The following is a 25,251-nucleotide window of genomic DNA, read 5'->3' as shown; positions in this document are numbered from 1 at the left end:
GGTTACACACGCACTCCCATAAATGATTAATACTTGTACGAAACAATAATACGTAGGCGGAGTAGCGCATAGCAGCACGTTGCTACACTGGGGAAGAACAACGTCACTTCTATTCATTTTAGTTAACTTTTTAACTTTACCTCCATTACCGCATGTCTCCCAAGCATGAGGCAGACTCTTCTGGTGGCGGTGGAATATGAAAGTGAAAAGTAAAGTGAAATTAGACATCGTAAAACTGTCAGTGGGGAAGTGGAGAAATCAACATTGGCTGCATGCCTGGTCCAAGCAGCTCAAACACCTCGACCATCATCAAGGATAAAGATGGTATTCTTGAACATGTGAAAGGATCTTGTACTATGAAACGGACAGTGATAACCAAGCAGCGTAGCCTGTCTCTTCCACCCAGTGTGCAAGACAACCACAGGGAAAAGAATACGGAGTATTTAATCTTTTTATTACTGTATTTTATATGTCCCCTGTGTGTTCTGTGTACAGTGTGAGTGACTTAGGTGTTAATTTTGTACAAAAAAATTTGACTTACATCACAGTCGTAAGAATTTTAACTTGAAGACCACCTCTCCGCTATACAGAATCTTTGTGAAAGGGTTTTGTCATTTGTTCAAAGACTTAGTTCTTAAGCCTAATAAGTAACGTCACCCACCCCTTTTTTTGTCTTTCTTTTGCTTGCCATCTTTGGAGTTTTTCCTTTTGGCTTTTTTAGTGCGGTCATGTTCACCACAAGCACACAACACTGCACGGTACACGACAGGAACCTGCATGCTGCTTGCATGAATAATAATGCTGCATTTAGTACAAACTGATGGTGGTGAGAGGAAGATGTAATTCTTTTGCCCTTTAAGGCTATTTCCTTTCTCCATTGTAAATTCCAATCATTCATTTTTTGTGGAACATTCATTAATAGATAATCAGTGGTGCTACAAAATGTCACAAAAATGTCCATTTTAATTTCCAAGACCTTTACAAATGCCAAATGTATGTTTTGTCCAACTCAAAGGAATTATATTTCCTACCAAAAAAAAAAAACCTTTTTTTTTTTTTTATCCCACACCTGTGCATAGTCCAAGTAGTTGAAGTGAAGTGAATCCAAGAAGAGCAGACAGGGGGAAAGCCCATGCATCTTTTCTTCTCATTATGTTTCATGTGGACATGCTTTACTGGGTCACACCCATTCTGATAGCCTGCTTGTTGGAGCGTGATGTGGGAGGATTCAAACAGGGGCATGCCATGTGCATTTATGTGTCACAGGAGGCAATGCGCACTCTTGCAAAATAACCAAGTTGCCTGACTCGATTAGAGAGACTCCATGTAACTTTTGTAATGTGGAGGATCACGGAATGCTGCAGCCAGTGGGCGTTAGAGAGGAGTCTCAGGGATGTGCTCACTCAGATGTTGTCAAATGCAGTTTATTGGCAGACCATTCCAACCAACATATTACATCATGATATTTAATAAGTGCGCTGTTAATGAATTCATACTTATTGAAATGTTTTCCTCATTGTATTACACCTTCATATTTGCTTGTTTCCTCATAATATTACATTATTCTCACTATATTGTGACTTTTTTTCTCATATTATGTCTGATAATAAGTAGGCCAAAATCTCCTGCCAGTCTGGAGCATTATCAAACTTTCTGAGGTTAGGTTTCTGTTTTCCAACCAGAATATTATTGGTCGATCTTGTAATAAAAACGAATTATCGGATCGTATTGGTAGCGTTTTTTCTGCCAATAATAATAATGGTGCACGAGAGAGACCCCATCAAAATGTGTCATGCTCCACAGAGCAACAAGCATTGTGGAATTATTTCCAAGTTTTGCCTTTCGACTACTAATGAGAAACAGGTACCGCTGCACGTGCTTTCCAGTGACTGCTATGCAGCTGGACATTGCGCCAAGCAGGAAACAGACAACCAAAATAACAGCACAAGAAACAATTTGAAAACTAAGGAAAACAAAAACTGAAGTCCAATCTGTCATGCGGAACATGACATAAAGTGCTGGTTATGCGATGGGGGAGTAAAGGGTCTTCCTTCAATACTTCTAATATCACACCTCAGATAGAATCACTCCCAGGTGCATCATTTTGGCACTTTTTCTATAACTTGTAATTGCATATTGGCAGTATTTGTCTTATTTTGCACAGTGTTCATTTGTGAAATGCATCTAACAGAAGAGCATGTTTTCATTACATGACAATAGTTTGAGGGAAATTTGAGGCTGCCTAAATTGGTATTGGTTGATATTGATAATGAAGTGCTGGATATCGACAAAAAAGCCAACATTGAGCATTTCTAACTATATGACTTTTAAAAATAGACATAATTCTAAAAAAAAAATACCTTTTGTTGTTTATTGTAACTTTGTTTCATAACATTACGTGACCTTTCATAACATTTTTCTTGGAATATTATGACATTATTCCCCCCCAAATGTTTGATTTTATTCTGGTTAAATTATGACTTTTTATTTTTATTTTTTTAGACATGTTTTTTTTCTTTTCCATCCATCCATCCATTTTCTATACCGCTTCTCCTCTTTTAGGGTCGTGGGGGCATGCTGGAGCCTATCCCAGCTGACTTCGGGCGACAGGCGGGGTACACCCTGGACTGGTCGCCAGCCAATCGCAGCGCACATATAGACAAACAACCATTCACACTCACATTCATACCTATGGACAATTTAGAGTCGCCAATTAAGCTAACATGCATGTTTTTGGAATGTGGGAGGAAACCGGAGTACCCGGAGAAAACCCACGCACGCACGGGGAGAACATGCAAACTCCAAACAGAAAAAGAGAATCGAACCCAGGTCTTCCCGATCTCCAGACTGTTACTGTGTTGGCCAACATGCTAACCACTAGACCACCGTGCAGCCTCTTTTTCCCTTTTCATTGTAGCCCAAATGTAGTGTGTGTTGTGTCCAGTAGAAGTATGCATGTAAATGCAAATAAAACAGTTAAATAGTTAGATGGTTACATAGTTCAAAAATATTTTTAAAACCTGTGTTATTTATGGGAAATACGATCATGTTTTGTGTTTTTGAGTTCCCGTCATCTCATTACTTCCATTACAATGTCAAGCATAGAGTTGGACCTCTCATGATTCTGTGCGTGACCTCATGGGATAGGTTTACTGCTGCTCATTTCCTGAAGTGTGAGAGCAAACATATCAAGTCTTAGCAAGAAGGCACAGCTTGCTATTTTCATCTCCTCTCCAGAGCACTCAAGCGCCACCTTGACAAAAACTCACCCTTTTGAACCAGCAGACTGTGTGTAGGAGATTGGTGTTGTTTGGCCACATGTGGATGTCTTTGCAAGACTATTTTTGCTGCTAAATGGCGTCTTATCAGACTCTTGGTTGCACTGCAGGAGGCCGGCGCTTGCTCCAGCAGGGTGGATGATGATGATCACCATCATCATGATGCGTCCTCTTCATCTGTGTAATAAGTGCAGAAGGCATCCACAGGCGTTTTGGGATAGTGGATAAAAACAAATCCACTGCCCACTGCTTTCTATTTCAAGGTGTTCTTCGTCGTTCATCCACACAGTAACATTTCATATATAAACAACTTTCTCAAGTAAATGAGATGTTAAAATAATTATGATTGATCATCAACATTGTAGTATTTAGTCCTGTCACGATAACCGATAAATCGATTAATCGAACGATAAAAAAAAAACTAAGTCGATAATTTTGCCAGCCTCCATAAATTGGCGTTTGCTTGTGTGCATGCGTGTTTCATCTCCTCGTCTCTCTGTACCACACAGGCTTGATGACAAGAGGGTTCACGCTGCATCTGTCTGTGTGCATTGGCTCAATAGTGGAATGAACGGAGAGAGTGAACCCTCCTCTCGTTCGGCCTCTTTGTAGAGGCGGGGCTACTAGTGACCGGATACAGAGCACAGCGTGCTAGTTCCAAGTTAGCCTCGTGAGCCAGCATACAGCTAACACGAATGAAGTCACAGAAACAATGATTTTTAAGACGAATGTCACAGCCCTAGTGTGGGAATATTTTGGTTTTAAACAGAATGAACGCAGTGAGCGCATGAACACCGACGAACCGATATGTCGCATTTGTTCGAAAGTAGTGACGAGGAAGAAGGAGAATACCACCAACTTGTATGCACACCTGAAGCACAACCAGTCTTTCCATTTTTCCAAACTGGGAAAAAAAATACCGCTGGTAGGTGCAGGAAGTGAAGCAGAGCCTTCGTCCCGACGGGTAATGCTTAGCGAGGCATTTGGTATTTAAAAGTTCTTGACATTCAAATTACAATGTTAAATACTCTTGAGAAATTAAATTTTATTGCTTTTGATACGATGAACTGACATTTTTATTATGCCATATTATGAATGAAAAATGGTCTAAAAAATGTTGTCAATATTATCGACAAAAATTGTCAGACAATTATCGTCCAGCAAAATTTGTTATCGTGACAGACCGAGTAGTATTGCAAAGCTCATCTCCAAAGCAACAGTATGTAACAATTTTACCTTCAAATGTTAAAGCGGGAGAGTTATAATAATTAGGGAACCCAAGCTAGCACCAGGCAGTGCAGTGGTTCACACAGCAGTGTGGGATTTGATTCACACTCAATGCAAGTCAGCTGGGATAGGCTCCAGCCCCCAGCCCCTTCTAACCGACCTCTATATTCCTTTACTATCATAGTGATGCTGTTCTTAATATTATGGATCCCTTTGAAGCTTTTACTTTTACAGCATCAAAGCCTTTGTCAATTTCTGTCTGCAATAATGATGTAAGACCCATGGAATTTCTAACAAAAGTCAGCTTCTAAGGACTTAAATAAAAAAAATCAATGCCTCCACACTGGGAAACACATCTTTTGTGTGCCCTGCCAGGAAATATAGAAAAAAAGTCAATAAAAAAGGTAAATCAAATAACACAGCTCTTTTATGATGCCAATTTTCTTTGAATGCATGCATAGCTATTTTCACCATCTTTTTTTCCCTCACATTCATTTAAACTGCCCTTGGCAATTTATGATTACATGTATATCTGTTTTTTAAGGCACACACACACACACACTTATTTAGTGGAAAAATGTGCAAAAGGTTTACCACAATTTGTACTCAGTGATGTACAACTAAGTTGTTCTTTAGTGGTCTCCACTAATGTTACCAATAGTCTCTAACTAACACCGGGTTAAAACACATCGGCATGAACAGCTGTGGCTATAGGTGACGTCTGGATGTTGTTTTTGAAAATTCCACAAGATGACAGTAACTGCATTTGAAATACGATTGGTCAGTATTTGGAAGCTTTATCTATCTCTGCGTTTGCTTTAAAATGTTGGTTGCGCTACGCAGCTGTTTGCTGTAACTCATCAGTGGTATTAATGCTGGCTGAGCCATTTGCTACATAGTACTTTTAAAACATTGTTTCTGCTGCTGCTGTGTTGTACAATAAACTGATTAATACAGGTGATTCTCTGACTATTTACCAGTTCCATTCCTAGACTGTGATCTAAGTCGAGTTTTGGTGTAAGTCGGATATTATACCTAAATCAACTACTAAGTCATTCACAATGTACACAGAGCACATGAACATCACACAATACAGTAATAAAACACTAAATACAAGAATTGAATGAAACAGTGATAAACAAAAAACAAATCCAAAGCACGGGCAACCTTTCCATCGCAATCAGACCACTATACTGCTTGGTTATTACTGTCTCCTTTCAGAGAATCAGCGAGTTTGAATTGCGCGTGCTTTCTAAACAGTTCTTTTTACAGACCAGAGTTAGTATGTGACCACTCTGAGGAAGACTGCTGGTGAGCAGTCGACCCTGTCGTGTACGGAAAAGTAGCCAACTCTAGTCTGGAAAAAGAACTGTTTAGAACGTATGAATGACCGACCATGTGAACCTCAGTGGACAGTTACAGTATGTGTACTGTAGTTTTGGTTTGGTTTGGTTTGGGTTAGTTTATTTGAACATGAAGGTTACAATGGAATACATCTCATGAATCATTCTTTGACAGTTCCACATGTCCAAAAGGAGTAGGAAGAAGCAAAGCTTATTTAATCCTACCCCCCATCCATTCTACATCTATTACAACACTTGTTATTCACTTCCTGCGTTCCATGTCATGTTTTCTGTGATAGTCAGGATACTAATACATAAAAGATGACAGTAAGACCAAAAAAAAAAAAAAGAATATATAAGTTAAATATGATTAAAGAAAGACTTTCTTCCTTTTTTCTTTTTTTTCTTTTTTCTTTTCCCTTCCCTCTTTTTTCTTTTCTTTTTCTCCTCCCCTTTCCTTACAAAAACAAAAGCAAAAAAAAAAAATATATATATATATATATATATATATGTAACGAACCTGACAGAACATCAAGACTCATGATCAAGACTCTTCTGCCTTGTATTTAGCAAACATCAACTTGTCACGCTTCGTGTACTTCCTGTCCTGCGCCATTATTCTGGCAAGTGATGCTTCCGGGGTGGTGGAAGGAACTGCCACTCCACGGCTGGTGGCCGCACAGCTGCGATCAATACTAATCACTGACAGTTAAAAGACCAGCGCCGTCGTATGCGCCGCGCTGGTTCATTGTTGTTGTCATTTTCATCGTTGATTTTCCCGTGCTGTCACCTACCTGTTTATATTTTGTATTATTTTTCCCACAGAGTTTTTCCTCTGTCACTTTTAGTTTTTCCTTGTCCTGTGCAATAAAATTACTTTTATTTTTGCACTTTGCCGTCTTCTCTCTGCACCCTGGGGGTCAACCTGCCGACAGCTTCAACGTATCGTGACACAACTGCTTGTATTGTTTTTTGAATTTGCTCATCTCTGTACATTGTTTGAGTTCCTTACTCAATCCGTTCCATAATTTAATTCCACACATGGAAATGCTGTGGGTTTTCAGCGTTGTTCTCGCGTATAAATGTTTTAAGTTTAACTTTCCTCTAAGATCATATTTCTCCTCTCTGATTAAAAAATACTGTTTGAGGTTTTTTGGTAACGAGTTATTATTAACTTTATGCATTATTCTGGCGGTTTGAAAGTTTACTAAATCAGCAAATTTTAATATCTGTGATTTTAAAAATAAAGGGTTTGTGTGTTCTCTAAACTTGGCATTATGAATTATCCTCACAGATCTTTTTTGCAGTACAGTGAGTGAAGATTGCTTTTGTAATTATTTCCCCATATCTCCACACAATACGTTAAATATGGTAATACTAAGGAACAGTACAGAGTGTGGAGTGATTTATGATCAAGAACATATTTTGCTTTATTCAATACAAAATATTTCTAGCCACATTTTGTTGTATATATTTAATATGAGATTTCCAACTCATTTTTTCGTCTATTATAATCCCCATGAATTTATATCCATATTTATATCCATTTATATCCACTTTTTCAATATCCACTCCGTTTTTTTGTATTTGATCGTACGTATCCTTTCTGCTATTTCCAAATAGCATTATTTTAGTTTTACTTAAGTTCAGGGATAATCTGTTTCTGTCAAACCATGACTTTAATAGACTATTTCATCTTTGACCTTTTTAATGAGTTCTTGTGTGCTTTCGCCACAACAAAATCCACAAATAAGACCAATTTTACATCCTTTGTTACTTTACAAATGTCATTTTTTTACAAATTGAACAGTTTTGGTCCCAGTATGGACCCCTGGGGTACTCCACACGTGGTGTATAAACTCCCAAATGTGTATTCTCCTAGGTTTACAAAACTATTCAAATTCAATTCAAAACTAATCCTCTTATCCCGTACCTTTCTAATTTTGAAAATAAGATATTTTAGTGTTAAAACGTTTTGTGATTTCCGACCATCTGTGAAGTGGCATGAGTCATGACGTGCACGTGAGAGGAGGAGGAAGGCTGCGTGCAGAAAGCACAGTTGAGTTTGCTTTTGTTTGAACGACAGTAGTCTGTTTTGTTTTTGCAATGAAGAGATTGAATGAGTGTCGAGAGTAATGTGGCTGCACATGAGGCGCATATAGTATATTTTTCTAGTAGTACTAGTACTAGTACTAGTACCTAAGCGAGTCTCATGTTTATGGATTAAAATTACATTTTTAATACATTTTTGGGAGCAGGTATGTAACCACCAAAAGCCGTAGCACAGAACGCCCTAAACCGAGGACCACCTGTAAATGACTATGTGGTCCTTTCCACTTTATTGTATGCACTCCAAGTCGTTACTAACATTTTTGAAATAGTTTAAAAATATTTTGGTAAATAAATGCTCCGGTTATAATTGAAGCATTTATTTAAACCTACTGAGGGAAGACTTTAACTGACCCGACTTTATGTTACATGAGCACATCCGGTATAACAACGATTAATGATGGGTGGTCACCGTGTTGAATCAATGACATAAGGTTTATATCCTTCCTCAGCCAAAAGTCAATAGCACTGTCTATCTGTCTATATTTAGCCTCAGGAGAAAATAAAATCACAAATGTCATCTTGATTCCTTCCAGTCCTCATTTAAAAGTCTGGTGGAAAGATGATAAATTCTACAATAGCAGAGTTAGAAACAAGAAAAAGGACACCTCCAGCACCTTGTCTGTTTTTCTCTCTGAGGCCATTAGGGATTGTGGGTCTCTTCCCATCATTAGATTAACTCCTGTGGTCTGCCAGTGTGTGCAGGAAGAATACTCATTACCCAAGCTGTCACACGGTACCAAATGCACAAAGGTCCTGCTTTCACCTTGTAATTTGAGCGTGACACGCTAATCAGCATAGGGAGGCGACAGTGAGATATGGACCTGCAGATATTCATGTTCCATATTGGCTTGATTACACAGTCAGAGTGCATTCCTGGCAGAGGCGATGTTCCTGTGGGAAACATTAGCCACATTACCACCCCTGGCTTCTGCCAGTGGTATACTGGGGTTTGGTACACAATGACAAACAGGCACATTTGCCATAATAGACTTTTTAATAGAGTGGATGCATGTAACACTCCACCATGTTCTTGTCACAGTGGTGCTTTTAGTCTTGTTGTTTGCAAAATAACTGCTGCCTTTTGCTTCCAGGGGAATGTTAATGTATGCACGCTGCTATGAAACAGGAAAACAACACTTAGAACAACGAGAAGTAAAGCATTTAGGTCATCCAATAGGGCAAAAACAAGAGCTTGCCGGTAAATGAAATGATCCAGCTCACATATGATGAAAAACTGAACAGATCCCGTCCACTGGAGACTAATCGTTGTGATTTAGCTTAAAGAAAATTAAGACAGACTGTGTCCATCACAGAAAACCAAAGTTTGCAGTTATATGACAAAATTCCAAACAAAGGCTTCAGAGTACTATTTATTGATATGAAGTGTCAATAACACATACATTGGAGGTTGTTTATTTTATTTATTTGTTTCCAACTTTTAATTTTCTCTTATTTTAGCCTACGAATGTAAATGTGGCTGCTGCAACAAAGTCATTTCCTGCAAAGTATCAACAAGTATCTATTTATCAATCTAAAGATCAGTAAACATGGTAAACCCATCATCAGACACTAGGCTGAAGCCTGCTTCCTTTGAGTGTCCGTCCAGGACAAACACATGCCATTTGTTTTGTCTCTTGCCGTCAAATCATTTGCACATTCACGGCGAGGGCATTTCTCCAGTGAAGCATTCTGAAAGACAGAGAAGGAACATTATTTTAACTTCACTGCTCACATTTAACTATAAACAACTAGATTCACATGAAAACAATCAGAAACAACTTTGGATGTTATTGTAGTATCAAGAGATTGAGAGAGTCACATCACGGTGCTTACATTGAGCAATAGTTTGTGATCACAGCCTATTTGAAAGCATCGGCTTACCAGTTTTCTCTCTATAGACTTGATGACAGCTTGCATGTCCAATACCCACATCTGTAAGTATGAGAGATAGATAGATAAATAGGTAGATAGATAGATAGACAGAAAGATAATTAGATACGTTTGTTCAGGAAAGGCAGTCTGGGGAGCAACTCCATTTGCTAAAGCCTCATTAAATTAAATTAGACTTTGGGAAACATGGAATGAGTTTTTTGAACCCCTATCATTGCCACTGTAAAACAGCTAATGGTTCTCTTGATGGCCATTATAAAAGAGCGCCACAAACAAATATTGTCCCAGTTTGCATACAAATACAGAGACTCCAACATGATGGACAAATTTCAAGACACATGTCATTAGGTATTTAACTCAATTCATATTCCTCCACTATAGAAGATGTATAATGGACATACCTGTACCGCAGTGGGCTGAACATGTGCTATAGTGCTGCAAAAACACTATTCTCACTATCATTTCTAAATATTCCATGACTTTATGTACAAAAACTACTCAATTATCACCAGAACATCCTACATGAATTGCCTCATGAATATGACCCGTCTCATTACAGCTGTCAATCAAGCACCGGGGTGGATAGTCGTTTCGCAAATAATTTAAAGATGTGCAGCTGGAGGCGGATCTTTTGTTGACACAATAATCTTGCTGATAATTAAAACACAGCAAGTTCATTGAAGGAGATAATTAATTGTAATATTACAAAATTGGAGATGCAGACATATGATAACTGGTCACCAAGTGGATGATGTTACGATAGTTATGACACCCCAACAGAAAAATGAGCAACATGAAGCTATATATTTGTGTAAAAAATGCAGACACAGTAGAAATGCAGGCACAGTTGTAGCTGAGTCAAGGACAATAGCAACAGGCTAACTTGGTGACTTGCACTATTTTTTTAAAAAGTATACGTTCAAGTAAAATGTTCTTACTCCGGGGTCCTGTCTTTTCTCTATACTCCACTCTCGCACATCCCTCCAGTGTTGGGGTAAACACGTGTCAGTGCCCCGACTATTACCCTTTCTGGCCATACTGCTCCCTCCAAGACCTTGTTCTCGACACTGACCATTCTCAAACAGTCCACTCAAAACACTCATTTCCTACACTGTAACTGGATTCTTGTAAAAGATCCTCCTCAACACAAAGTCATGTAACCGTATTCTAGATCTAAGTCATTCTTCTGGTGAGGTGTAGGCTTACAGTGGTACACCACAGCACGTCACTACCACCTTCATTGCGACAGCTATGGACTGAGAGCATGTTTTATATTCAGATGACCTACTGTAGTTTTAACACAACAAAATGTTCTGTGTTGCTGTTTTGTGATCTGCTTCCTAGCGTTTTGGTAGAGAATTGTAAGTCACAAACTCAGCTGTCAGCCATAATCTCATAGTGATCTCGCTGCCATATTGCGTCTTTGGGAACACTCGCATCAAGAATCACGCCTTCAATGTAGGTAAAAGTAACCTTAAAGGTTCACTTATCCCTTCATTTGTCATTTATATGCATTTAGAATTTTACTGTATAACATTTTTGAGAGTCAACCGCTGATGACATCACAGACGGGCTATGTAGCTGACTTCCGGTTCCGATTGCCATTTTGTTAGCAAGCTAGCTTTTTTGTTAGAAGCTACGGATGTTTTGTGGTTAAAATACATTAAAACCACAGTTGGACTCACGCAGTGTAGTAATAACACAACAAGACACTCATCGTATCGTACGCTAACTGGAAAATGTACGTAATTTGAAGCAAAATTTTGGCGTAATTTTTTTTTACGTTAACTGAAAAACACGCTAACCGGGGTGGACACAAACCGAGGATCCACTGTAATTACGTTTTTAAAAGTAATTTGCCCAACACTGATCATGAGTGGTCAGCATCCAACAGCGTTGTCTGCATATGCATGCGCTTATGTTAGTTGCTCTACTTGTCGTACTGTTGATTAAAGTGCTCGACACCAAAAAAAAAATTTAAAAAACAATAAGAAAATAAAAGTACAGTCGTCCCTTGTTTATCGCAGTTAATTAGTTCCAGACCTGACCGCGACAAGTGAATTTACGTGACATAGGATTAAATATTAATAAAAGGAATATCTTCGTAGTTAGAGCAGAGAAAACCTGTTTATGACTTTCTAAATACGGGTTTTAACATTATTAGAGCCCTGTAGACATGAAATAACACCCAAATACTCACTTGTATGCTCCTAGTATTCTTTGTTTGCATCACGTTGCGCAGGCTACGGAATCACTGCATGGACATAATGGCTCTGCTGGCTCATTAGTCAGTCTCCATGCCGTGCGAAAGGTAATGTAATTTAACGTCATGTCATTACTCATAACATTACTAATGCCTAGTGATCACAAAACTACATATAACTTGTGTTTCAATATTTTATGACTAATACAATGCCATAATCAACCACGAATCAGCAATTTATTAATTAACCTTTTTTTTTTTTTTTTAAACACGCTATATTGAGGGAGCGATATTCGAACTGTGATACGGTGACGGAGTGACTGTACTCATTAAAACATTTTTAGCATACTACTGTCATAGATGAATAAACAACTATGAAATAGGAGTGAAATGAAGTGGTGATTTCAACCGCCCAGCACGCCCCGCATTCACTGATATTGTGTTGTGAAGAGTATATGTTTTACTGACAGTGGTAGCTACAACAGATAGCACGTTAGCCTCTTAGCTATTTCAATATTCGAGCACACATCCGATGGGCGTGAGGGAGGTGACATCGCCTCTACTTCATTCATTTTCAATGGAACCTGTGCGATAGGGCGATTATCGCGTATCACCTTCCAGCCAAGCGACACGTGAAATTTGTGTGTGTTAAACTTTGTGTTCGTGCGTGTCATCGTGCACACGCTGGCTTGTTTCAACTTTTTAAACTTTTCATACTCGATCAACACCGACCACTTTTCCTCCTCTGAACTACTTTGATACCCCCAAATTCCCTCCACATCTGACAGCCAACCAAAACCGTGGGAGACTCGTACAATTCGCTCTGGATGTGAACATGTGTCGCCGTTGTCGCTGGTCCGAATGTGTGCATGGTTTGCTACGCGTTGGCGATGAGTTTCGCCAATGGCAGTCGTTTGTGTGTGTGACGCCCATAACACAGGAAATATCACTTTTCATGTTGTTTTTCACGGCGGAACATGTGTTTTGGTGTCATGGGCACTTTAAATTTAACTCCTCAGCGGTATTAATGCTGGCTGAGGAGTTTGTACCTTGCTGCTATTACAACATTATTTCTGTTTCTGCTGTGTTGTGCAGTATCGAGGTTAAACATAGCTATGTTTTTCTTGCCACTTTCTCATGCACTCCAAATCATTAAAGTTAAAAAAACAACTTGTTCCATACAATAAGTTTTAGAAATAACAGCCTCTAGCCTAGCCTGCGTCCAATGAACTCCCCTGTCCTCTTTGCGGTTGAGGTAGATAATTGCCCGGCTATAATTAGAAAACATAGCATAAATGATAAAAAGCTTCTCTTGTTTACCTGTGTAGATTGTGTCTCACATCTGTTTGATATGCACATGAGATGCTGCCTTCTCCCTGGACTCTTTTGGATAGCTATGAGGAGGAAGACAAGCTTGTGGTAAAAGGGGTCAGCATAGGTCAGGGACACAACTGTGCATTACATTTCATCGCGTTACGAGGTACAGTAATATGTTTGTCCATGAGGAAAATGAAGGTGATGAGTGACATGAGGCGTGGAAGATGGAATTGGTGCCTGCCAGAAAGGCCTTGTCGCTTTCAATCAATCCGCTGTTGTTATCTAAGAATACGGCGCTCATATTTAAAGAGAAGACATTTACCCTGTTCGCTTTTCTTGCTATTCAGTTATTATATCAGTTGGTAATGTGTATGCTTACAGCTGTCATAAAAATTGAGCCCAGGTAGATGGAATTTGAAATAATACAGGCAGTCTGGGTAGAAGTGTTTGTTTTGGCTGTAATCTGAAACAACTTTCCCAAAGGTCATCCAAAACGAGGCTGTCAGTGCCACAGCTACTCAACAGGATAATGAACATGGCATTTCAATTGTATATTTGTCATATTATGGCCACCCCTGACTGCCATATACAGACCCTTTCCAAAAAATTAGAATGTCATGGAAAAGTTGTTTAATTTCCATAATTCCATTCAAAAAGTAAAACTTTCATAGATTATAGATTCAGGGCCCACAATTAAAACGATTTCAAGTGTTTGTTTACTTTTACGTAATTTGGGCTTCCAGCTCATAAAACCCACGAAAACAGGAATTCAAAACATTAGAATACTGTGAAGAAATCACCATTTACTTCTCAGTTTTTGCAGGAAAAAAGAAAGAAATTAGGATCACATCAAATCAATCAAAATATCGTACTTTCAAAACGATATGTCAATCTTCAATACTTGGTTGGGAATCCCTTTGCCTTAATCACTGCCTCGATGCGATGTGGCATTGAAGCAATCAGCCTGTGGCATTGCCTGGGAGTTATGGAAGCCCAGATTTCCTTGATGCTTGCTGTCAGCTCTTTGTTGTTGGGTCTGGTGCCCCTCATTTTCCTCTTGAGAATACCCCATAGATTCTCAATGGGGTTTAGGTCCGGTGAGTTGGCTGGCCAGTCAAGCACTGTGATGGCATGGGCATCGAACCAGGTTTTGGTGCTTCTGGCGGTATGGGCAGGGGCCAGGTCCTGCTGGAAGATGAAATCTGCATCTCCATACAGATCCTCAGCAGAAGGAATCATGAAGTCCTCTAAAACATTCTGATAGACTGTTGCGGTGACCTTGGATTTAAGAAAGCAGAGTTTACCAACACCTGCACCGGACATTGCACCCCAAATCATGACGGACTGTGGATATTTCACACTGGACCTCAGGCAGCTTGGGTTCTGTTGCTCACCAGTCTTCCTCCAAACCCTTGGATCTTGATTCCCAAATGAAAGGCACACTTTACTTTCATGGGAAAAGAGGACCTTGGACCACTGGCCAACAGTCCAGTCCTTCTTCTCCTTGGCCCAGTGGAGACGCTTCCTACGTTGGCTCAGGTTCAGAAGTGGCTTGACCCGAGGAACCCGACAGTGGTAGCCCATCTCCCGGATGCGTCTGAATGTGGTGGTTTTTGAAGCTGTGACTCCCGCCTCATTCCACTCTTTCTGGATCTCTGCCAGATTCTTGAATCTTTCCCGTTTGATAATCCGCTGAAGCCCACGGTCATCTCTTTTGCTGGTGCATCTTCTCCTGCCACATTTTGCCTTTCCTCTAGACTTTCCATTGATATGTTTGGACACAGCACTCTGTGAACAACCAGCCTCCTTAGCTATGAACTTTTGTGGCTTACCCATCCTATGGAGGGTATCAATGATGGTCTTCTGGCCAGTTGTCATGTCTGCAGTCTTCCCCATATTGAACCCAACTGAGACAATTGAACCAAACTGAAGCAATTTAATGACACCTGGGGAAGCCTGTGCAGGTGATTTGAGTTTAGTAGATGATTAGTGTGTGACACTCAGTTTAAAACATTCATGCCCTACAAAATTTGGGTTGATTTCTTCACAGTATTCTAATTTTTTGAATTCCTGTTTTCGTGGGTTTAATGAGCTGGAAGCCCAAATTATGTAAAAATAAACAAATAAATACTTGAAATCGTTTAAATTGTGGGCCCTGAATCTATAATCTATGAAAGTTTAACTTTTTGAATGGAATTATGGAAATGAAACAACTTTTCCATGACATTCTAATCTTTTGGAAAGGGTCTGTACTGTGGGTTCCCCTCAGTGACAAATGATGATGATGGTGGCTATGTGTGCTAAGTGGCCAAATGTGCCACTTAATCACCTTTGCCAAAGATAATGTAACTGCTAATAATTGCTAATTTGGCAGAAATTTACCTTGGAAAATCCCATTCAAATACTTATACTTATTCATCCCATCACGGTGTTCATGTGCCGCAACATTTCTTCCCATGGGAAATTATGGAAATAAAAATCGGCCATTCCAGGGTCACACAGTACATATGTTTGTTACATTCTTAACTATCATACAAGCACCTTGTTGGGAGGGTTTAAACAGGAAGGATATGTGGCGTAAAAAAAAACAACCAAGCCAAACATGAGAGTGACACACTGTGGCGACTGCTGGTGGGAAAAAACCCGAAAGACAAAAAATTTAAAATCTGCCCCACAAGCAGAAAAATAATCTAACAGAAAATGTTTTGTTCTTCTTTCATTATTGTTATTATTATTAGAATTATATAATTTAGCCCAGGAGCGGATTTACCATTAAGCAAACACAGGCAATTGCCTTGGGCCCTGAGATTTCCAGGGGCCCCTTAATGTCCCATAAAAAGTGATTATTGATTTTTTCCTTCCATTTAAAGTACATATTACTCTTTTAGTCTTAATTCATGTGCTTAAAACTACATAAAAATGCACAATCTACTACAATCTACTACTGTCAGTGTCAGCCGAGGAGAATGCAGTTTTAAAGATGAAGCTGAGAGTGACGCTTTTCATCACGAAGATGTGAACATTAATTAAACTGTGTTAAATGTTGCTTAATGTTCTTACCAATTACCGTAAAAGCGGTGAGATGATTCACTTGTTTGGTACTAATAATCCCCCAGGAGGATCTTCAGGACTTTATCTAGCTCAGGAAATAGGAGAATATTCTCATATTCACACTTGTTAGTAGATGATGAAATTATATTTAAACTCGTTTTTGGGGCGGTATATAAACATGGCTAATTAGCAACCTAAGCTGACAGATAGCTGTAACATATTTCAAAAGCAGGAAAAAAGTGGCCTAAATTACACACTCACATTTTGTAAAAATTAAAATTAACATTAGGGCCCCAATGACTGGGTTTGTCTTGGGCCCCCAAATGACAAAATACGCCAGGTTTGACTCAGCAGCCAGGACAGAGGTGGGTTTACCACTGTCCCATTTCTTCCATTTGCAGTTTAATGATCTTTAATGCATTGTTTACCAACATTTGCCAACATTGGTACCATTGTCGTGGCATCACTAAAAACACAATCAAGCTAAACAAAAAGCACTAGTGAAAGGGCAAGTGAAAAAACACTTGGGGAATTATTCCTTCAGTTGCTCACTGAAGGTCTTGTATAATGCAGAGTTTTGTGCGACTTTAGAGGCACGTTTTCCATGAAGCATATAGGTCAAATTGCCATTTGTTAGGGTGTCACGAGATCCTAAAATAAAAGATTTCTCGTTTCAGAAAAAAAAAGTCAAATAAATGAATTAATCACGCACTAATTTTGTTGACCTCCATATTGCCATGTGTATGCGTGTCTGTTTTCCTTGTCTCTTGCCTCCAAACAGGCAGAAAGAGTGCTCACTCTGTGCATTGGCTCAGCACCTAGACGCTTCATAGAACAACCTCTTGTCAGTCATACAATCCCTTTGTCTCTGTGGTGGGCGGGTCCGCTAGCATATACTCACACACAGTGCAGCAAGCGAGCCTCGTGAGGAGCAATGCAAGGTAATGTACCAGAAATTAGCAGGAAAAAAAGATGATCGCAAAGCCAAATGCCACAGCCCCCTTATGGGAATAAGCAGAATTTATTTGAATTAATGTTAAAATCTTCTTGTCTCGTCTCGCCTCATCTCGTGAGTTGGGTGTCCCATGACACCCCTACCATTTATACAGCTATTTAGAGGCGTTGGACGTTAAAGGTTTCACTGTAGTTACATTTTCTTCCCTTGGTACCAGAAGAAACTCTGGACATTTTTAGCAAGATCCAAGATGATAGCCTTTCACGCATTGATTTGCAAGGTGACAAATGTCAACTGTGCTCTGTGCTCTCAGAGTCTTAATGTGACTTTGTTGATCCATAGATGTTGACGCCACTAATGAGGACAAGGACCTTGGACACACTCCGTCTGGGGAATGAGGATCATCATCTGAGTAGGTCTTACTTTATCATGTTCTGGGTGGAGGCACTGACCTCCAGCTGACATGTCCACACTTGTTTATACAACACATAGCATCAATACCTGGCATCAGGAAGATGACAGCACTTTAGCATTTACCCTTAATTTATTTTAATGAATTTGACGATAAGCGGCGTTGAAGATGGATAATAAATTTTAAATAAATAATTTTAGTTGAAAAGTTAATGGAATATTGTATATGACACCCTCTCTAAAGCTGCTGACTAAAAATCTGAAAAGGAAGTCAAAATTTAAAGTTAGCAAGCTAGAATTTAAGCTTATTTTTTGCAGTGTTTAATCACTGCCACGTTATTTAAAAAAAAAAACATGTTAAAAGATAACTGTAGAATGTTATGTTCATAAAAAATAGTGGCAAATAAGTCCTTGCACTCACTGACATACAGTATATGTTAACGATAACAATTGTGATGATTGGACACCGCATGATTTTTAGATATCAGTACATAATTCATTTAGTAATCTTTTATTCACATGGAGTAATTTGGCACAATCACTATAGCCTACCTTCTTGCTCTGCTGCTGGTGTGTGTTAGTGTGTGCTAAAAGCAAAACAGAAGGCGTTCAAAGCGTTTCACAGGCTAATTAAAGAGCGTGACGGTGGTGGACATGAAAGGTAACGACAGTTATTGGATTTCCAAAGTTTCTGTACCTGGTCAGTATTATTATCTGTGTAGCAGAAATTGTGTGTGCATTTTGCAAACAGCACATCAATAATGACTTCCACTGCAAATCATTTTACAGGATACAATTACAGTTAATATTAGAGCCACTCGATAAAACCATAATATTCCTGTCAGGTTTTTGTGTCCTTTTTTTCCCACAATATCCAGGATTAAATCATCAGTCAAGAAAAAATGTTATCTAAGATTGATTTCATCATCACTACATGGAATTTCCATTTCACCTACGTCTACCAATTTCAAAATATTCATAGAATAGAATAACCTGAAGATCTCTGCAGGTTTGGAGAACATGTCATATACTGTATATCAGTACACCATAAATAAATAAATAATAGGTGAAATATAATTCTTTAAGATTAGAGTTCCCAATTGAATTTGTTAATAAAAATGTAAACAATTATCTCAAATATTAATTTGATAATTTGTATTTGAATTAGCTGCATAATTGGCACATTTCATTTTAGCACAAAACACCCTCTCCATGGGTGAGTTTAGTCTGAGTTAGGGTGGCTGGTAAATGTTAATAAAGTGACTTAATGTTGAGATAAAGCATGATGTTGCCCTTTGTCTAGCAGAACACGAAAGACATTAATCGTAATTGCCAAAAAGACTCACGTTTTGACTCGGTTGGTGAAATGCTGGCGTAGCACAAGAGCCAAAGACGACAGAACCATGACGGTGGTACACATGGTCCAGCTAAAGGGACTGGAGATGAAACCTACATACACAAAAACAAACACTCCCCAGGTGTTTTGTGTCGGTCTCTATCTTACCCTGGCTGCCTGTCTGGATCAGGAACACTGTGGGATTAGTCAATCCCAGATTATCCAAGGTGACATATTGGAACACTATACTGGAATGAGAGAACGCTTATTGTGCAGAATTAAACTGTGTTTACCTCAGGCATGCTCCGATCGATCGGCCGCTGATTAGTTTCGTCCGATTTGCGTAAAAAACACGTGATCGGCATATGTTGATAAATGCTTTTCAACGCGGATCACAAAAAACGATCAGCGTGCGTCTGCAAACCCTGCATGGGTACTGTGTCACGTAGGGTTGCCAACACCCATATTGAGCCAACAGGGGAGGCAGTTTGTCCCGTACTGCCGCGAGAATCAACACTAGTCTGTAAAACCTCAATGACTTCAGTTTGACAGATTGACACAAGCTACGCCATCGATGCCAACGTGTTTGACCAGTCACTTATCAAACCTATTACAGTTTGACTTTTCTTACATCTTTGTGTACACACTTTGCCTAGCTGTCACTGGTGGTAGCTAGCTAGCTAGCTAGAGTTATCCGTAAGTTTTGGTCTTCAGGCTCCAAATGTGACTTTTTACAACAGTGACATTTTGTTTACAACACAAACAACAATGCCGTTGGTTCGGTGCTCGTTGTTGTCCCACAGCAAAGAGAACATCATGTGTGATTGAACATAAACAGCCTTATGATGGTGACACTATGACAGGGGTCTCCTAGCTCGCCAGGTGATTTTGAGTAGCTCACCAAGTGTCAAAGAATATTTGCTTCAACTCTTAGTAGTTTTTAAATTGCAACTTCAATTCTGACTTTATGCCGTTATATCAGGGGTCGGGAACCTTTTTGGCTAAGAGTGCCATCATAGCCACATATTTTAAAATGTACAGTATTTTCGTGAGAGACATATAATATTTTTTAACCCTGAATACAACTAAATGCTTGCATTTTTAAGCAAGAAAAACTATTTTAGAATATAATAAGTCTCTGAATTTATTCTTTTTAATAACATTGTTATACTGAAGTTATCCAATAATAAATAAAATACTTCTTACCTTTAGTGAGACTTCTGGTAATTCATAGTTCTGCAGCGTACTCCATGTCTTTTCTTTTCACCATCTTCTTCGTCAGAAAGGTTGGCTCTGCAGAATTAGCTAGCTGACTATTTGATTAAAGGAGGGAAGTTTACTTCTTGACATCTCAATGACGCAGGCAGGCTACTGCATTATGCAGTAATAATCAGTTTTGGTGTCTGACCCAAAAAATATTAGAAGGACAGCTGGCATTGGCAATGGCCAACCGCATTGTGGTAGAAAATGGATGGATGGATTAAAATGCATAAGAAAGTTTTAGATTTTGAATGTTATTTTTAGGCCGCACGGTGGTCTAGTGGTTAGCGTGTTGGCCAACACAGTAACAGTCTGGAGATCGGGAAGACGTGGGTTCGATTCTCCCTTGGGCATTTCTGTGTGGAGTTTGCATGTTCTCCCCGTGCGTGCGTGGGTTTTCTCCGGGTACTCCGGTTTCCTTCCACATCCAAAAACATGCATGTTTTAATTGGTGACTCTAAATTGTCCATAGGTGTGAATGTGAGTGTGAATGGTTGTTTGTCTATATGTGCCCTGCGATTGGCTGGCGACCAGTCCAGGGTTTACCCCGCCTTTCGCCCGAAGTCAGCTGGGATAGGCTCCAGCATACCCCCGCGATCCTAATGAGGAGAAGCGGCATAGAAAATGGATGGATGTTATTTTTAAAACTATGATGTTTGTAATGATTTACTCTAAAATGTCAGTGAAAATTTTTTTTTAAATAAATCAATTTGATCATGTTAAGAAATGTCTCGGGAGCCAGATGTCTGTGTTTTGATGACTGCATCTGGCTCCCGAACCATAGGTTCCCTACCCCTGCTTTATATAATGAGAAATGACCACAGAATAGCAGAAGCATGATGGTAAACAAATGTTAAATAAATGTTAAATGTTGGCAGTCATAAATACAACACAAATAGTTGACAGCTCTAACAGTAAGGAAAGTGAGAGATCCCTGCAACCTGGATACTGAATTTATTCTCTTTTAAGTTACAGTAAGTAGTACAGATTTCTATTTAATAAAGATATTTATTTATAATATTTTATTCGGTTTGTTTTCTGATCTCTGTGTGGAGTTTGCATGTTCTCCACGTGCGTGCGTGGGTTTTCTCCGGGTACTCCGGTTTCCTCCCACATTCCAAAAACATGCATGTTAGGTTAATTGGCAACTCTAAATTGTCCATAGGTATGAATGTGAGTGTGAATGGTTGTTTGTCTATATGTGCCCTGTGATTGGCTGGTGACCAGTTCAGGGTGTACCCCGCCTCTCGCCCAAAGTCAGCTGGGATAGGCTCCAGCATACCCGTGACCCTAGTCACCCTAGTGACCCTAGTCACAGGTATGCTGCATACTGTAGAAAATGGATGGATAGATGTTTGTTATGTGTTTGTATGTAATTTTGTTATCTTGAACTCATATAAAATAAATTATTGACCAATTTATTTCCCATGTACTCGTACAAAACATGCATCAAATTAAATTCAGGTTTGTGTTAAATAGTACAAAATCGTTTCACAAAAATAAAGGCAAAATCCTCCCAAAAACTATACGCCCAAAAGTTTATTTTTTAATAATTACCTATTTGCCAGGGGCCCTTGGAATTGTCCAACAGCAGCCCCGGCCAATAGCACAAAAATGTACAGTTAATCCACGTGATCGGTATTGGTATCGGTATCGGTATCGGCCAATCTCACTCATGGATGATCGGTATCGGCAGCATAAAACCCTGATCAGTGCATCCCAATTTTACAGTACATAATATGGTATACATCCACGGCCTAGGTTCCTAAAGTGGGGTACGCAGATTGCCGTAGGGGGTACGTGAATAAATATAAAAAAAAGCTAGACTATATTAGCGCTAAACTCTGAGATTTACGTAATGTGCTCGAATGCCACATGTGAACAGCCACAAGTGCAGGTAGTAGCTAAGTACAGTGCAGAACAAAGGTGACAGCATGAAATTGTTCATTTTTCTGTGTGTGCTAGATGAACAAATAAGTTTGATGATGACGTTGTTCATTAAAAGTGTTTAATCTTGAAGATTTTTCCAGATCGTTGATATTGGGTGCTAAAAGAGAGCTGGTCTTCTTACGTGGTGCTGTGACTAATTAGTGTTTTCTGAGCTGTATGATTTGTTCGTTGACTGGATGCACTGACTATGTTAAAAAGCACCCAATTTTGCACGTGTAAAAGTAAATTTATGCTTTCAAGAATAATGTGTCTTCTTCGGGTGTTGCGGTCGCTTTGTCCAGCGGTCTCGACCACACCATGTGTGATGCAGATTGTCACTTATGTGTACGACTTTCTCCGACGCACCTCGTCCTTGTTCACAAATGTTAATGTCGTGTGTAAATGCACTGAGGTGAGCTTTTAACATGTTAGCTCGGTGCTGCTGTGCATTTTTGCTTGATGCATAATCTCATGCTATATGTGCTCATATGTCCATTTGGCTCAATAATAAGTCTCGTATTGAATTAATTTCCTTATTGATTCCTGTACGTTATGTGCCTTTGTTTTCATTATAATTATTATGTACCATGTTGCTGCACACAAAGCACAGAAAAGACCATAAAGGTCACAGTTCGCCACATTTTACCACAGCTTGTCACCATTTAATATCATGTAATACATAATTAATAATAATAATAATAATTCATAATATAAATAAATTCACCAAACAGAAGACAACTCTAAAACACTCTGTTTTAAATTAGTAGCCTGTGTTTGCAGTTGAAAAATAAGACATTATTTTTTATGTAATGTCATAATATATGTAATGATATATCAAATATGTTTGATTGCGTGGTTTATGTTTTTGAAGTGTGCAGGAGTCAGATGTCTGAAGTCTGAAGGTACGCGACTGAAAAGTTTGGGAACCACTGATCTACTGAATACATCTCAACCTTGTAGAAAGTGTTACTTTGAATTATTGTTGAGCTTTGTTATTGCTTATATAGAAGGAATTCATCCCAGACATAAAAGAATAAAAACGGGAGGATGAGAATTGAGACAGTAAAGGGCTGATAAGAGATGCCGTTAGACGTGATGGATCGATGCCCACATACAATAATCACCAGAGGTGTACTGGACTTGAGTCAGACTCGAGTCACAATTTTGATAACTTTGGACTGGACAATATCATCGAAGACGAGCGACACGACTTGGACTTTGACATCAATGACTCGGGATCTGACTCAGACTTTAGTCTGTTGGCTTGAAAATACTTGAGAGTATTGAGTAAAATGGGTCCCCATTCCAAGTATTCAACTAACATGATCATTATTATGTCATTTCCAGCAAGACAACTCATTTTCCCACAGAATCTGCCTCATTGAATGCATATATTAGCGCCCAGGCAGGTTTAAGAAGAAACAACAAGGGTGTGGATTACATTTGTGTGCACTGACTAAATCCTGAATGCTATGTCAGCACTATTTTTCTGTGACTTCAGTCTTCAGTCTCGTCACACTGATCTAATTTAAAAATGCAACAATTCAAAATGCATTGATTGTATTTGTCAAATTTAATTGTGTGTTACATTGTTAAAATGGCATTTTATTTGGTCAAAACTAAAGAGTGCTCATGACTTGTAAGGACTTGAAAATGTCAAGCCTATGACTTCAGACTTGATTCGGCCTGTCCTGTCGAGACTTGAGACTTGTAAAGCACTGACTGTCTCCTACCTCTGCTAATCACACTGTTTATGGTATGGTATGGAGCAAAATATGGTATTAATGTTCCTAATTAATGATTAATGGGTGCTTGTTTGTTCCTTGTTGCTGTAAGTGGGTGGACCAGTGGGAGGTTCATGCAGAGAGCAATCATTTCATTTTTTAAATCATTCAAATCTGAGCCCAAGGAATTTATTTTAAAGCTTTGTTTTCATTTGTTTCATTTGTTTTCATTTGTTAAAGTATCACTACAAGCTGAATGTCATTGTTACCATAGCACTTTGCAGTTGTTGTGTTGATTATGTACACATTGTTTACAGAAAGTCATATCCTTTCCAGGTTGGAGTTATATAAATAGGCGAGGCAGGTAAACAGCCATGCAGGAATGAGAAAATAGAGCAGTTTACCCACAATGTTTCCATCAGCCATGCCGCTCGACCATACACTAAGTTGTCGCCATGGCAACATATATCCCAAACACCTGATATTGTAATTCCAGGAGAGCACGGCTAACAGGGGATCATCATAGTGCATGAGATTGATGCACAAGTACGACAGAACAAACTGTGTCTTTGCAATAACAATTTCAGAAGATAAATATGATAATCAACAGCGGCTCTAGGCCTTTTGATGCCCTAAACAAGATTTGTTAATCTGGTTTGATTTTTATAAATTGGTAATCAAATTTAATCCTCCAAGGCTCCAAATGGCACAAGTTATGGAAATTATAAACAGTGTGTATGGATGTTGCGGGACTGTCTTGGCTGACACGTCTCTTCAACATTGCGTGGAAGTCGGGAACAGTACCTCTGGATTGGCAGACTGGGGTGGTGGTCCCCCTTTTCAAGAAGGGTGACCGGAGGGTGTGTTCCAACTATAGGGGGATCACACTCCTCAGCCTCCCTGGTAAAAGTCTATTCCAGGGTGCTGGAGAGAAGGGTACAACCGTTAATCGAACCTCGGCTACAGGAGGTGCAATGTGGTTTTCGTCCAGGTCGCGGAACACTGGACCAGCTCTACACCCTTGCAAGGGTCCTGGAGGGTACTTGGGAGTTTGCCCAACCGGTCTACATGTGCTTTGTGGACCTGGAAAAGGCATTCGACCGTGTCCCTCGCGGTGTCCTGTGGGGGGTGCTCCGGGAGTATGGGATTGGTGGCGCGCTACTACGTGCCATTCAGTCCTTGTACAACCGGAGCAGGAGCCTGGTTCGCATTGCC

At 39.4% G+C, this 25,251-nt stretch overlaps 1 long non-coding RNA gene across 1 annotated transcript; it reads right to left on the bottom strand.

Annotated features, from left to right (window-relative positions):
• Positions 1-8,945: 8,945 nt before the first annotated feature.
• On the bottom strand, positions 8,946-16,454 carry LOC129182553 (uncharacterized). The gene is made up of 4 exons (XR_008570664.1): positions 16,431-16,454; positions 13,374-13,447; positions 9,842-9,892; positions 8,946-9,649 (listed from the first exon to the last, which is right to left on the bottom strand). It is a non-coding gene; the product is annotated as an uncharacterized LOC129182553 (long non-coding RNA).
• Positions 16,455-25,251: the final 8,797 nt, after the last annotated feature.

This window comes from Dunckerocampus dactyliophorus, chromosome 6 (genome assembly GCF_027744805.1).
Source record: "Dunckerocampus dactyliophorus isolate RoL2022-P2 chromosome 6, RoL_Ddac_1.1, whole genome shotgun sequence".
NCBI classification, from domain to species: domain Eukaryota; kingdom Metazoa; phylum Chordata; class Actinopteri; order Syngnathiformes; family Syngnathidae; genus Dunckerocampus; species Dunckerocampus dactyliophorus.
This window is presented reverse-complemented; position numbering and strand designations above follow the sequence as displayed.